At 52.0% G+C, this 13,782-nt stretch overlaps 10 non-coding genes across 10 annotated transcripts; all 10 read left to right on the top strand.

The window, feature by feature from the left end:
- Positions 1–849: 849 nt before the first annotated feature.
- LOC126313051 (5S ribosomal RNA) lies at positions 850–968 on the top strand. Its single transcript, XR_007554939.1, has one exon. It is a non-coding gene; the product is annotated as a 5S ribosomal RNA (ribosomal RNA).
- A 1,261-nt stretch (positions 969–2,229) lies between these two features.
- LOC126313050 (5S ribosomal RNA) lies at positions 2,230–2,348 on the top strand. The gene has a single exon (XR_007554938.1). It is a non-coding gene; the product is annotated as a 5S ribosomal RNA (ribosomal RNA).
- Positions 2,349–3,618: 1,270 nt separating this feature from the next.
- On the top strand, positions 3,619–3,737 carry LOC126313049 (5S ribosomal RNA). Its single transcript, XR_007554937.1, has one exon. It is a non-coding gene; the product is annotated as a 5S ribosomal RNA (ribosomal RNA).
- A 1,270-nt stretch (positions 3,738–5,007) lies between these two features.
- On the top strand, positions 5,008–5,126 carry LOC126313048 (5S ribosomal RNA). Its single transcript, XR_007554936.1, has one exon. It is a non-coding gene; the product is annotated as a 5S ribosomal RNA (ribosomal RNA).
- A 1,270-nt stretch (positions 5,127–6,396) lies between these two features.
- LOC126313047 (5S ribosomal RNA) lies at positions 6,397–6,515 on the top strand. Its single transcript, XR_007554935.1, has one exon. It is a non-coding gene; the product is annotated as a 5S ribosomal RNA (ribosomal RNA).
- Positions 6,516–7,785: 1,270 nt separating this feature from the next.
- LOC126313046 (5S ribosomal RNA) lies at positions 7,786–7,904 on the top strand. The gene has a single exon (XR_007554934.1). It is a non-coding gene; the product is annotated as a 5S ribosomal RNA (ribosomal RNA).
- A 1,270-nt stretch (positions 7,905–9,174) lies between these two features.
- On the top strand, positions 9,175–9,293 carry LOC126313045 (5S ribosomal RNA). Its single transcript, XR_007554933.1, has one exon. It is a non-coding gene; the product is annotated as a 5S ribosomal RNA (ribosomal RNA).
- A 1,270-nt stretch (positions 9,294–10,563) lies between these two features.
- On the top strand, positions 10,564–10,682 carry LOC126313044 (5S ribosomal RNA). Its single transcript, XR_007554932.1, has one exon. It is a non-coding gene; the product is annotated as a 5S ribosomal RNA (ribosomal RNA).
- Positions 10,683–11,952: 1,270 nt separating this feature from the next.
- On the top strand, positions 11,953–12,071 carry LOC126313042 (5S ribosomal RNA). The gene has a single exon (XR_007554930.1). It is a non-coding gene; the product is annotated as a 5S ribosomal RNA (ribosomal RNA).
- A 1,271-nt stretch (positions 12,072–13,342) lies between these two features.
- LOC126313040 (5S ribosomal RNA) lies at positions 13,343–13,461 on the top strand. Its single transcript, XR_007554929.1, has one exon. It is a non-coding gene; the product is annotated as a 5S ribosomal RNA (ribosomal RNA).
- The last annotated feature ends 321 nt before the right edge of the window (positions 13,462–13,782 follow it).

Below are 13,782 nucleotides of genomic sequence, written 5' to 3'. Positions count from 1 at the left end.
TTTCTCATGTGACAAAGATGCTTCCATACTGATTTTAAACTATCGTAAGATACGATATTAAGGAACTCAGTTTGAAAAGAGTGCGCCAAGGAAGACTTCCAAAGAGTCTCTGGAAATAACAAAACAGTATGAAGTGACAGAAATGTTGTGAAAAACGTCAGGGCATATTGTTTTGTAGCAGTGCACAAAGGCAAATTTGTAAACAAAAATTTACCTTTCGTCGCTACAAGAGAGGGATACTTTGTCCAACAGCCTGTGTCTTGTGTGCATGTTTTCGCACCTTTCCACGGCACGGCGCAGCACAGAGCTGCTCTGGTAGCTCCGAACGGCCGCACACGGCGCCTCGGACACGCCGGTTCGGCCCGCGCCCATCTCGCAGATGATTCTCGTGCTTGTGCTGTCATACGGACCGCGACCCGAGCGGCAGCGAGCGGCAGTCGAGCAAAGTCGGGACAAGTCGGGACGGAAGGGGACAGCCGAGAATGCACCGTGCGAATTACGCAAATATCTGGAAGCGCGACGCGTGTCAGGCAGGTAAGAACGCTTCCCTCGGTCCAGCACGACACTGCCACACCCCGCGCAGTCCCCAAGCCGCCCGGCCGCGCGCAAGCCCTGCGCCGGATAACGATAACAAGGTGCGTCTCCCGCGAGTGTCGGAGGCCGCACGAACCAAACGAATGACAGGCGGTGCAACGAGCAGCTGTGTTGTGCGTCCGACCCACGTGGCGGCGCGTCGCCTTCGAGGTGGAAGGACGTGCTTTGCGTCAAATGTGCCACCGAAAACAGCGATTGCGTGTGTTAGGAGGAGAGGCGAAGCCTTCTTCTGCCGTGCAGCTACAGTATAAGGACGCCAACGGCCATACCATGTTGAATACACCGGTTCTCGTCCGATCACCGAAGTTAAGCAACATCGGGCCCGGTTAGTACTTGGATGGGTGACCGCCTGGGAACACCGGGTGCTGTTGGCTCCCTCTCTCTTTTTAGATTGTACGTCACTACACCTGCCAGCCCTCTTTTCATACAAACTCTCAGGTGCGATAAAGATGCTTCCACAAGCATTTTAAACTACTGTATTAAACGTAAGATGCGAAATTACAGTAATGAACTCAGTTTGAACAAGAAAGCGCGGAGGAAGAGTGCTAGGAAGTCGTTGAAAATAACGAAACACTGCGAATCGACAGATGTGCTCTTGAAATGCGTCAGAGCCTACTGTTTTGTAGGAGCGCTAAATTCCAAAAACTAACTACATTAAAAAAAAACCTGTTCCTGTCCGACCACCGAAGATAAGCAACAACGTTAGTATTCGGATCGGCGACCGCCTGGGAACTCTGGCTGTCTTCATTTCTTGCTTTCTTGTCGCTACCCCTGCCAGCCCTTTTTTCATGCTACCTTTCTCATGTGACAAAGATGCTTCCATACTGATTTTAAACTATCGTAAGATACGATATTAAGGAACTCAGTTTGAAAAGAGTGCGCCAAGGAAGACTTCCAAAGAGTCTCTGGAAATAACAAAACAGTATGAAGTGACAGAAATGTTGTGAAAAACGTCAGGGCATATTGTTTTGTAGCAGTGCACAAAGGCAAATTTGTAAACAAAAATTTACCTTTCGTCGCTACAAGAGAGGGATACTTTGTCCAACAGCCTGTGTCTTGTGTGCATGTTTTCGCACCTTTCCACGGCACGGCGCAGCACAGAGCTGCTCTGGTAGCTCCGAACGGCCGCACACGGCGCCTCGGACACGCCGGTTCGGCCCGCGCCCATCTCGCAGATGATTCTCGTGCTTGTGCTGTCATACGGACCGCGACCCGAGCGGCAGCGAGCGGCAGTCGAGCAAAGTCGGGACGGAAGGGGACAGCCGAGAATGCACCGTGCGAATTACGCAAATATCTGGAAGCGCGACGCGTGTCAGGCAGGTAAGAACGCTTCCCTCGGTCCAGCACGACACTGCCACACCCCGCGCAGTCCCCAAGCCGCCCGGCCGCGCGCAAGCCCTGCGCCGGATAACGATAACAAGGTGCGTCTCCCGCGAGTGTCGGAGGCCGCACGAACCAAACGAATGACAGGCGGTGCAACGAGCAGCTGTGTTGTGCGTCCGACCCACGTGGCGGCGCGTCGCCTTCGAGGTGGAAGGACGTGCTTTGCGTCAAATGTGCCACCGAAAACAGCGATTGCGTGTGTTAGGAGGAGAGGCGAAGCCTTCTTCTGCCGTGCAGCTACAGTATAAGGACGCCAACGGCCATACCATGTTGAATACACCGGTTCTCGTCCGATCACCGAAGTTAAGCAACATCGGGCCCGGTTAGTACTTGGATGGGTGACCGCCTGGGAACACCGGGTGCTGTTGGCTCCCTCTCTCTTTTTAGATTGTACGTCACTACACCTGCCAGCCCTCTTTTCATACAAACTCTCAGGTGCGACAAAGATGCTTCCACAAGCATTTTAAACTACTGTATTAAACGTAAGATGCGAAATTACAGTAATGAACTCAGTTTGAACAAGAAAGCGCGGAGGAAGAGTGCTAGGAAGTCGTTGAAAATAACGAAACACTGCGAATCGACAGATGTGCTCTTGAAATGCGTCAGAGCCTACTGTTTTGTAGGAGCGCTAAATTCCAAAAACTAACTACATTAAAAAAAACCTGTTCCTGTCCGACCACCGAAGATAAGCAACAACGTTAGTATTCGGATCGGCGACCGCCTGGGAACTCTGGCTGTCTTCATTTCTTGCTTTCTTGTCGCTACCCCTGCCAGCCCTTTTTTCATGCTACCTTTCTCATGTGACAAAGATGCTTCCATACTGATTTTAAACTATCGTAAGATACGATATTAAGGAACTCAGTTTGAAAAGAGTGCGCCAAGGAAGACTTCCAAAGAGTCTCTGGAAATAACAAAACAGTATGAAGTGACAGAAATGTTGTGAAAAACGTCAGGGCATATTGTTTTGTAGCAGTGCACAAAGGCAAATTTGTAAACAAAAATTTACCTTTCGTCGCTACAAGAGAGGGATACTTTGTCCAACAGCCTGTGTCTTGTGTGCATGTTTTCGCACCTTTCCACGGCACGGCGCAGCACAGAGCTGCTCTGGTAGCTCCGAACGGCCGCACACGGCGCCTCGGACACGCCGGTTCGGCCCGCGCCCATCTCGCAGATGATTCTCGTGCTTGTGCTGTCATACGGACCGCGACCCGAGCGGCAGCGAGCGGCAGTCGAGCAAAGTCGGGACAAGTCGGGACGGAAGGGGACAGCCGAGAATGCACCGTGCGAATTACGCAAATATCTGGAAGCGCGACGCGTGTCAGGCAGGTAAGAACGCTTCCCTCGGTCCAGCACGACACTGCCACACCCCGCGCAGTCCCCAAGCCGCCCGGCCGCGCGCAAGCCCTGCGCCGGATAACGATAACAAGGTGCGTCTCCCGCGAGTGTCGGAGGCCGCACGAACCAAACGAATGACAGGCGGTGCAACGAGCAGCTGTGTTGTGCGTCCGACCCACGTGGCGGCGCGTCGCCTTCGAGGTGGAAGGACGTGCTTTGCGTCAAATGTGCCACCGAAAACAGCGATTGCGTGTGTTAGGAGGAGAGGCGAAGCCTTCTTCTGCCGTGCAGCTACAGTATAAGGACGCCAACGGCCATACCATGTTGAATACACCGGTTCTCGTCCGATCACCGAAGTTAAGCAACATCGGGCCCGGTTAGTACTTGGATGGGTGACCGCCTGGGAACACCGGGTGCTGTTGGCTCCCTCTCTCTTTTTAGATTGTACGTCACTACACCTGCCAGCCCTCTTTTCATACAAACTCTCAGGTGCGACAAAGATGCTTCCACAAGCATTTTAAACTACTGTATTAAACGTAAGATGCGAAATTACAGTAATGAACTCAGTTTGAACAAGAAAGCGCGGAGGAAGAGTGCTAGGAAGTCGTTGAAAATAACGAAACACTGCGAATCGACAGATGTGCTCTTGAAATGCGTCAGAGCCTACTGTTTTGTAGGAGCGCTAAATTCCAAAAACTAACTACATTAAAAAAAACCTGTTCCTGTCCGACCACCGAAGATAAGCAACAACGTTAGTATTCGGATCGGCGACCGCCTGGGAACTCTGGCTGTCTTCATTTCTTGCTTTCTTGTCGCTACCCCTGCCAGCCCTTTTTTCATGCTACCTTTCTCATGTGACAAAGATGCTTCCATACTGATTTTAAACTATCGTAAGATACGATATTAAGGAACTCAGTTTGAAAAGAGTGCGCCAAGGAAGACTTCCAAAGAGTCTCTGGAAATAACAAAACAGTATGAAGTGACAGAAATGTTGTGAAAAACGTCAGGGCATATTGTTTTGTAGCAGTGCACAAAGGCAAATTTGTAAACAAAAATTTACCTTTCGTCGCTACAAGAGAGGGATACTTTGTCCAACAGCCTGTGTCTTGTGTGCATGTTTTCGCACCTTTCCACGGCACGGCGCAGCACAGAGCTGCTCTGGTAGCTCCGAACGGCCGCACACGGCGCCTCGGACACGCCGGTTCGGCCCGCGCCCATCTCGCAGATGATTCTCGTGCTTGTGCTGTCATACGGACCGCGACCCGAGCGGCAGCGAGCGGCAGTCGAGCAAAGTCGGGACAAGTCGGGACGGAAGGGGACAGCCGAGAATGCACCGTGCGAATTACGCAAATATCTGGAAGCGCGACGCGTGTCAGGCAGGTAAGAACGCTTCCCTCGGTCCAGCACGACACTGCCACACCCCGCGCAGTCCCCAAGCCGCCCGGCCGCGCGCAAGCCCTGCGCCGGATAACGATAACAAGGTGCGTCTCCCGCGAGTGTCGGAGGCCGCACGAACCAAACGAATGACAGGCGGTGCAACGAGCAGCTGTGTTGTGCGTCCGACCCACGTGGCGGCGCGTCGCCTTCGAGGTGGAAGGACGTGCTTTGCGTCAAATGTGCCACCGAAAACAGCGATTGCGTGTGTTAGGAGGAGAGGCGAAGCCTTCTTCTGCCGTGCAGCTACAGTATAAGGACGCCAACGGCCATACCATGTTGAATACACCGGTTCTCGTCCGATCACCGAAGTTAAGCAACATCGGGCCCGGTTAGTACTTGGATGGGTGACCGCCTGGGAACACCGGGTGCTGTTGGCTCCCTCTCTCTTTTTAGATTGTACGTCACTACACCTGCCAGCCCTCTTTTCATACAAACTCTCAGGTGCGACAAAGATGCTTCCACAAGCATTTTAAACTACTGTATTAAACGTAAGATGCGAAATTACAGTAATGAACTCAGTTTGAACAAGAAAGCGCGGAGGAAGAGTGCTAGGAAGTCGTTGAAAATAACGAAACACTGCGAATCGACAGATGTGCTCTTGAAATGCGTCAGAGCCTACTGTTTTGTAGGAGCGCTAAATTCCAAAAACTAACTACATTAAAAAAAACCTGTTCCTGTCCGACCACCGAAGATAAGCAACAACGTTAGTATTCGGATCGGCGACCGCCTGGGAACTCTGGCTGTCTTCATTTCTTGCTTTCTTGTCGCTACCCCTGCCAGCCCTTTTTTCATGCTACCTTTCTCATGTGACAAAGATGCTTCCATACTGATTTTAAACTATCGTAAGATACGATATTAAGGAACTCAGTTTGAAAAGAGTGCGCCAAGGAAGACTTCCAAAGAGTCTCTGGAAATAACAAAACAGTATGAAGTGACAGAAATGTTGAGAAAAACGTCAGGGCATATTGTTTTGTAGCAGTGCACAAAGGCAAATTTGTAAACAAAAATTTACCTTTCGTCGCTACAAGAGAGGGATACTTTGTCCAACAGCCTGTGTCTTGTGTGCATGTTTTCGCACCTTTCCACGGCACGGCGCAGCACAGAGCTGCTCTGGTAGCTCCGAACGGCCGCACACGGCGCCTCGGACACGCCGGTTCGGCCCGCGCCCATCTCGCAGATGATTCTCGTGCTTGTGCTGTCATACGGACCGCGACCCGAGCGGCAGCGAGCGGCAGTCGAGCAAAGTCGGGACAAGTCGGGACGGAAGGGGACAGCCGAGAATGCACCGTGCGAATTACGCAAATATCTGGAAGCGCGACGCGTGTCAGGCAGGTAAGAACGCTTCCCTCGGTCCAGCACGACACTGCCACACCCCGCGCAGTCCCCAAGCCGCCCGGCCGCGCGCAAGCCCTGCGCCGGATAACGATAACAAGGTGCGTCTCCCGCGAGTGTCGGAGGCCGCACGAACCAAACGAATGACAGGCGGTGCAACGAGCAGCTGTGTTGTGCGTCCGACCCACGTGGCGGCGCGTCGCCTTCGAGGTGGAAGGACGTGCTTTGCGTCAAATGTGCCACCGAAAACAGCGATTGCGTGTGTTAGGAGGAGAGGCGAAGCCTTCTTCTGCCGTGCAGCTACAGTATAAGGACGCCAACGGCCATACCATGTTGAATACACCGGTTCTCGTCCGATCACCGAAGTTAAGCAACATCGGGCCCGGTTAGTACTTGGATGGGTGACCGCCTGGGAACACCGGGTGCTGTTGGCTCCCTCTCTCTTTTTAGATTGTACGTCACTACACCTGCCAGCCCTCTTTTCATACAAACTCTCAGGTGCGACAAAGATGCTTCCACAAGCATTTTAAACTACTGTATTAAACGTAAGATGCGAAATTACAGTAATGAACTCAGTTTGAACAAGAAAGCGCGGAGGAAGAGTGCTAGGAAGTCGTTGAAAATAACGAAACACTGCGAATCGACAGATGTGCTCTTGAAATGCGTCAGAGCCTACTGTTTTGTAGGAGCGCTAAATTCCAAAAACTAACTACATTAAAAAAAACCTGTTCCTGTCCGACCACCGAAGATAAGCAACAACGTTAGTATTCGGATCGGCGACCGCCTGGGAACTCTGGCTGTCTTCATTTCTTGCTTTCTTGTCGCTACCCCTGCCAGCCCTTTTTTCATGCTACCTTTCTCATGTGACAAAGATGCTTCCATACTGATTTTAAACTATCGTAAGATACGATATTAAGGAACTCAGTTTGAAAAGAGTGCGCCAAGGAAGACTTCCAAAGAGTCTCTGGAAATAACAAAACAGTATGAAGTGACAGAAATGTTGTGAAAAACGTCAGGGCATATTGTTTTGTAGCAGTGCACAAAGGCAAATTTGTAAACAAAAATTTACCTTTCGTCGCTACAAGAGAGGGATACTTTGTCCAACAGCCTGTGTCTTGTGTGCATGTTTTCGCACCTTTCCACGGCACGGCGCAGCACAGAGCTGCTCTGGTAGCTCCGAACGGCCGCACACGGCGCCTCGGACACGCCGGTTCGGCCCGCGCCCATCTCGCAGATGATTCTCGTGCTTGTGCTGTCATACGGACCGCGACCCGAGCGGCAGCGAGCGGCAGTCGAGCAAAGTCGGGACAAGTCGGGACGGAAGGGGACAGCCGAGAATGCACCGTGCGAATTACGCAAATATCTGGAAGCGCGACGCGTGTCAGGCAGGTAAGAACGCTTCCCTCGGTCCAGCACGACACTGCCACACCCCGCGCAGTCCCCAAGCCGCCCGGCCGCGCGCAAGCCCTGCGCCGGATAACGATAACAAGGTGCGTCTCCCGCGAGTGTCGGAGGCCGCACGAACCAAACGAATGACAGGCGGTGCAACGAGCAGCTGTGTTGTGCGTCCGACCCACGTGGCGGCGCGTCGCCTTCGAGGTGGAAGGACGTGCTTTGCGTCAAATGTGCCACCGAAAACAGCGATTGCGTGTGTTAGGAGGAGAGGCGAAGCCTTCTTCTGCCGTGCAGCTACAGTATAAGGACGCCAACGGCCATACCATGTTGAATACACCGGTTCTCGTCCGATCACCGAAGTTAAGCAACATCGGGCCCGGTTAGTACTTGGATGGGTGACCGCCTGGGAACACCGGGTGCTGTTGGCTCCCTCTCTCTTTTTAGATTGTACGTCACTACACCTGCCAGCCCTCTTTTCATACAAACTCTCAGGTGCGACAAAGATGCTTCCACAAGCATTTTAAACTACTGTATTAAACGTAAGATGCGAAATTACAGTAATGAACTCAGTTTGAACAAGAAAGCGCGGAGGAAGAGTGCTAGGAAGTCGTTGAAAATAACGAAACACTGCGAATCGACAGATGTGCTCTTGAAATGCGTCAGAGCCTACTGTTTTGTAGGAGCGCTAAATTCCAAAAACTAACTACATTAAAAAAAACCTGTTCCTGTCCGACCACCGAAGATAAGCAACAACGTTAGTATTCGGATCGGCGACCGCCTGGGAACTCTGGCTGTCTTCATTTCTTGCTTTCTTGTCGCTACCCCTGCCAGCCCTTTTTTCATGCTACCTTTCTCATGTGACAAAGATGCTTCCATACTGATTTTAAACTATCGTAAGATACGATATTAAGGAACTCAGTTTGAAAAGAGTGCGCCAAGGAAGACTTCCAAAGAGTCTCTGGAAATAACAAAACAGTATGAAGTGACAGAAATGTTGTGAAAAACGTCAGGGCATATTGTTTTGTAGCAGTGCACAAAGGCAAATTTGTAAACAAAAATTTACCTTTCGTCGCTACAAGAGAGGGATACTTTGTCCAACAGCCTGTGTCTTGTGTGCATGTTTTCGCACCTTTCCACGGCACGGCGCAGCACAGAGCTGCTCTGGTAGCTCCGAACGGCCGCACACGGCGCCTCGGACACGCCGGTTCGGCCCGCGCCCATCTCGCAGATGATTCTCGTGCTTGTGCTGTCATACGGACCGCGACCCGAGCGGCAGCGAGCGGCAGTCGAGCAAAGTCGGGACAAGTCGGGACGGAAGGGGACAGCCGAGAATGCACCGTGCGAATTACGCAAATATCTGGAAGCGCGACGCGTGTCAGGCAGGTAAGAACGCTTCCCTCGGTCCAGCACGACACTGCCACACCCCGCGCAGTCCCCAAGCCGCCCGGCCGCGCGCAAGCCCTGCGCCGGATAACGATAACAAGGTGCGTCTCCCGCGAGTGTCGGAGGCCGCACGAACCAAACGAATGACAGGCGGTGCAACGAGCAGCTGTGTTGTGCGTCCGACCCACGTGGCGGCGCGTCGCCTTCGAGGTGGAAGGACGTGCTTTGCGTCAAATGTGCCACCGAAAACAGCGATTGCGTGTGTTAGGAGGAGAGGCGAAGCCTTCTTCTGCCGTGCAGCTACAGTATAAGGACGCCAACGGCCATACCATGTTGAATACACCGGTTCTCGTCCGATCACCGAAGTTAAGCAACATCGGGCCCGGTTAGTACTTGGATGGGTGACCGCCTGGGAACACCGGGTGCTGTTGGCTCCCTCTCTCTTTTTAGATTGTACGTCACTACACCTGCCAGCCCTCTTTTCATACAAACTCTCAGGTGCGACAAAGATGCTTCCACAAGCATTTTAAACTACTGTATTAAACGTAAGATGCGAAATTACAGTAATGAACTCAGTTTGAACAAGAAAGCGCGGAGGAAGAGTGCTAGGAAGTCGTTGAAAATAACGAAACACTGCGAATCGACAGATGTGCTCTTGAAATGCGTCAGAGCCTACTGTTTTGTAGGAGCGCTAAATTCCAAAAACTAACTACATTAAAAAAAACCTGTTCCTGTCCGACCACCGAAGATAAGCAACAACGTTAGTATTCGGATCGGCGACCGCCTGGGAACTCTGGCTGTCTTCATTTCTTGCTTTCTTGTCGCTACCCCTGCCAGCCCTTTTTTCATGCTACCTTTCTCATGTGACAAAGATGCTTCCATACTGATTTTAAACTATCGTAAGATACGATATTAAGGAACTCAGTTTGAAAAGAGTGCGCCAAGGAAGACTTCCAAAGAGTCTCTGGAAATAACAAAACAGTATGAAGTGACAGAAATGTTGTGAAAAACGTCAGGGCATATTGTTTTGTAGCAGTGCACAAAGGCAAATTTGTAAACAAAAATTTACCTTTCGTCGCTACAAGAGAGGGATACTTTGTCCAACAGCCTGTGTCTTGTGTGCATGTTTTCGCACCTTTCCACGGCACGGCGCAGCACAGAGCTGCTCTGGTAGCTCCGAACGGCCGCACACGGCGCCTCGGACACGCCGGTTCGGCCCGCGCCCATCTCGCAGATGATTCTCGTGCTTGTGCTGTCATACGGACCGCGACCCGAGCGGCAGCGAGCGGCAGTCGAGCAAAGTCGGGACAAGTCGGGACGGAAGGGGACAGCCGAGAATGCACCGTGCGAATTACGCAAATATCTGGAAGCGCGACGCGTGTCAGGCAGGTAAGAACGCTTCCCTCGGTCCAGCACGACACTGCCACACCCCGCGCAGTCCCCAAGCCGCCCGGCCGCGCGCAAGCCCTGCGCCGGATAACGATAACAAGGTGCGTCTCCCGCGAGTGTCGGAGGCCGCACGAACCAAACGAATGACAGGCGGTGCAACGAGCAGCTGTGTTGTGCGTCCGACCCACGTGGCGGCGCGTCGCCTTCGAGGTGGAAGGACGTGCTTTGCGTCAAATGTGCCACCGAAAACAGCGATTGCGTGTGATAGGAGGAGAGGCGAAGCCTTCTTCTGCCGTGCAGCTACAGTATAAGGACGCCAACGGCCATACCATGTTGAATACACCGGTTCTCGTCCGATCACCGAAGTTAAGCAACATCGGGCCCGGTTAGTACTTGGATGGGTGACCGCCTGGGAACACCGGGTGCTGTTGGCTCCCTCTCTCTTTTTAGATTGTACGTCACTACACCTGCCAGCCCTCTTTTCATACAAACTCTCAGGTGCGACAAAGATGCTTCCACAAGCATTTTAAACTACTGTATTAAACGTAAGATGCGAAATTACAGTAATGAACTCAGTTTGAACAAGAAAGCGCGGAGGAAGAGTGCTAGGAAGTCGTTGAAAATAACGAAACACTGCGAATCGACAGATGTGCTCTTGAAATGCGTCAGAGCCTACTGTTTTGTAGGAGCGCTAAATTCCAAAAACTAACTACATTAAAAAAAACCTGTTCTGGTCCGACCACCGAAGATAAGCAACAACGTTAGTATTCGGATCGGCGACCGCCTGGGAACTCTGGCTGTCTTCATTTCTTGCTTTCTTGTCGCTACCCCTGCCAGCCCTTTTTTCATGCTACCTTTCTCATGTGACAAAGATGCTTCCATACTGATTTTAAACTATCGTAAGATACGATATTAAGGAACTCAGTTTGAAAAGAGTGCGCCAAGGAAGACTTCCAAAGAGTCTCTGGAAATAACAAAACAGTATGAAGTGACAGAAATGTTGTGAAAAACGTCAGGGCATATTGTTTTGTAGCAGTGCACAAAGGCAAATTTGTAAACAAAAATTTACCTTTCGTCGCTACAAGAGAGGGATACTTTGTCCAACAGCCTGTGTCTTGTGTGCATGTTTTCGCACCTTTCCACGGCACGGCGCAGCACAGAGCTGCTCTGGTAGCTCCGAACGGCCGCACACGGCGCCTCGGACACGCCGGTTCGGCCCGCGCCCATCTCGCAGATGATTCTCGTGCTTGTGCTGTCATACGGACCGCGACCCGAGCGGCAGCGAGCGGCAGTCGAGCAAAGTCGGGACAAGTCGGGACGGAAGGGGACAGCCGAGAATGCACCGTGCGAATTACGCAAATATCTGGAAGCGCGACGCGTGTCAGGCAGGTAAGAACGCTTCCCTCGGTCCAGCACGACACTGCCACACCCCGCGCAGTCCCCAAGCCGCCCGGCCGCGCGCAAGCCCTGCGCCGGATAACGATAACAAGGTGCGTCTCCCGCGAGTGTCGGAGGCCGCACGAACCAAACGAATGACAGGCGGTGCAACGAGCAGCTGTGTTGTGCGTCCGACCCACGTGGCGGCGCGTCGCCTTCGAGGTGGAAGGACGTGCTTTGCGTCAAATGTGCCACCGAAAACAGCGATTGCGTATGTTAGGAGGAGAGGCGAAGCCTTCTTCTGCCGTGCAGCTACAGTATAAGGACGCCAACGGCCATACCATGTTGAATACACCGGTTCTCGTCCGATCACCGAAGTTAAGCAACATCGGGCCCGGTTAGTACTTGGATGGGTGACCGCCTGGGAACACCGGGTGCTGTTGGCTCCCTCTCTCTTTTTAGATTGTACGTCACTACACCTGCCAGCCCTCTTTTCATACAAACTCTCAGGTGCGACAAAGATGCTTCCACAAGCATTTTAAACTACTGTATTAAACGTAAGATGCGAAATTACAGTAATGAACTCAGTTTGAACAAGAAAGCGCGGAGGAAGAGTGCTAGGAAGTCGTTGAAAATAACGAAACACTGCGAATCGACAGATGTGCTCTTGAAATGCGTCAGAGCCTACTGTTTTGTAGGAGCGCTAAATTCCAAAAACTAACTACATTAAAAAAAAACCTGTTCCTGTCCGACCACCGAAGATAAGCAACAACGTTAGTATTCGGATCGGCGACCGCCTGGGAACTCTGGCTGTCTTCATTTCTTGCTTTCTTGTCGCTACCCCTGCCAGCCCTTTTTTCATGCTACCTTTCTCATGTGACAAAGATGCTTCCATACTGATTTTAAACTATCGTAAGATACGATATTAAGGAACTCAGTTTGAAAAGAGTGCGCCAAGGAAGACTTCCAAAGAGTCTCTGGAAATAACAAAACAGTATGAAGTGACAGAAATGTTGTGAAAAACGTCAGGGCATATTGTTTTGTAGCAGTGCACAAAGGCAAATTTGTAAACAAAAATTTACCTTTCGTCGCTACAAGAGAGGGATACTTTGTCCAACAGCCTGTGTCTTGTGTGCATGTTTTCGCACCTTTCCACGGCACGGCGCAGCACAGAGCTGCTCTGGTAGCTCCGAACGGCCGCACACGGCGCCTCGGACACGCCGGTTCGGCCCGCGCCCATCTCGCAGATGATTCTCGTGCTTGTGCTGTCATACGGACCGCGACCCGAGCGGCAGCGAGCGGCAGTCGAGCAAAGTCGGGACAAGTCGGGACGGAAGGGGACAGCCGAGAATGCACCGTGCGAATTACGCAAATATCTGGAAGCGCGACGCGTGTCAGGCAGGTAAGAACGCTTCCCTCGGTCCAGCACGACACTGCCACACCCCGCGCAGTCCCCAAGCCGCCCGGCCGCGCGCAAGCCCTGCGCCGGATAACGATAACAAGGTGCGTCTCCCGCGAGTGTCGGAGGCCGCACGAACCAAACGAATGACAGGCGGTGCAACGAGCAGCTGTGTTGTGCGTCCGACCCACGTGGCGGCGCGTCGCCTTCGAGGTGGAAGGACGTGCTTTGCGTCAAATGTGCCACCGAAAACAGCGATTGCGTGTGTTAGGAGGAGAGGCGAAGCCTTCTTCTGCCGTGCAGCTACAGTATAAGGACGCCAACGGCCATACCATGTTGAATACACCGGTTCTCGTCCGATCACCGAAGTTAAGCAACATCGGGCCCGGTTAGTACTTGGATGGGTGACCGCCTGGGAACACCGGGTGCTGTTGGCTCCCTCTCTCTTTTTAGATTGTACGTCACTACACCTGCCAGCCCTCTTTTCATACAAACTCTCAGGTGCGACAAAGATGCTTCCACAAGCATTTTAAACTACTGTATTAAACGTAAGATGCGAAATTACAGTAATGAACTCAGTTTGAACAAGAAAGCGCGGAGGAAGAGTGCTAGGAAGTCGTTGAAAATAACGAAACACTGCGAATCGACAGATGTGCTCTTGAAATGCGTCAGAGCCTACTGTTTTGTAGGAGCGCTAAATTCCAAAAACTAACTACATTAAAAAAAAACCTGTTCCTGTCCGACCACCGAAGATAAGC

Source organism: Schistocerca gregaria, unplaced genomic scaffold (genome assembly GCF_023897955.1).
Source record: "Schistocerca gregaria isolate iqSchGreg1 unplaced genomic scaffold, iqSchGreg1.2 ptg000462l, whole genome shotgun sequence".
Taxonomy (NCBI): domain Eukaryota; kingdom Metazoa; phylum Arthropoda; class Insecta; order Orthoptera; family Acrididae; genus Schistocerca; species Schistocerca gregaria.
The sequence above is the reverse complement of the archived record's forward strand: the minus strand, read 5'-3'. Positions and strand labels throughout refer to the sequence as shown.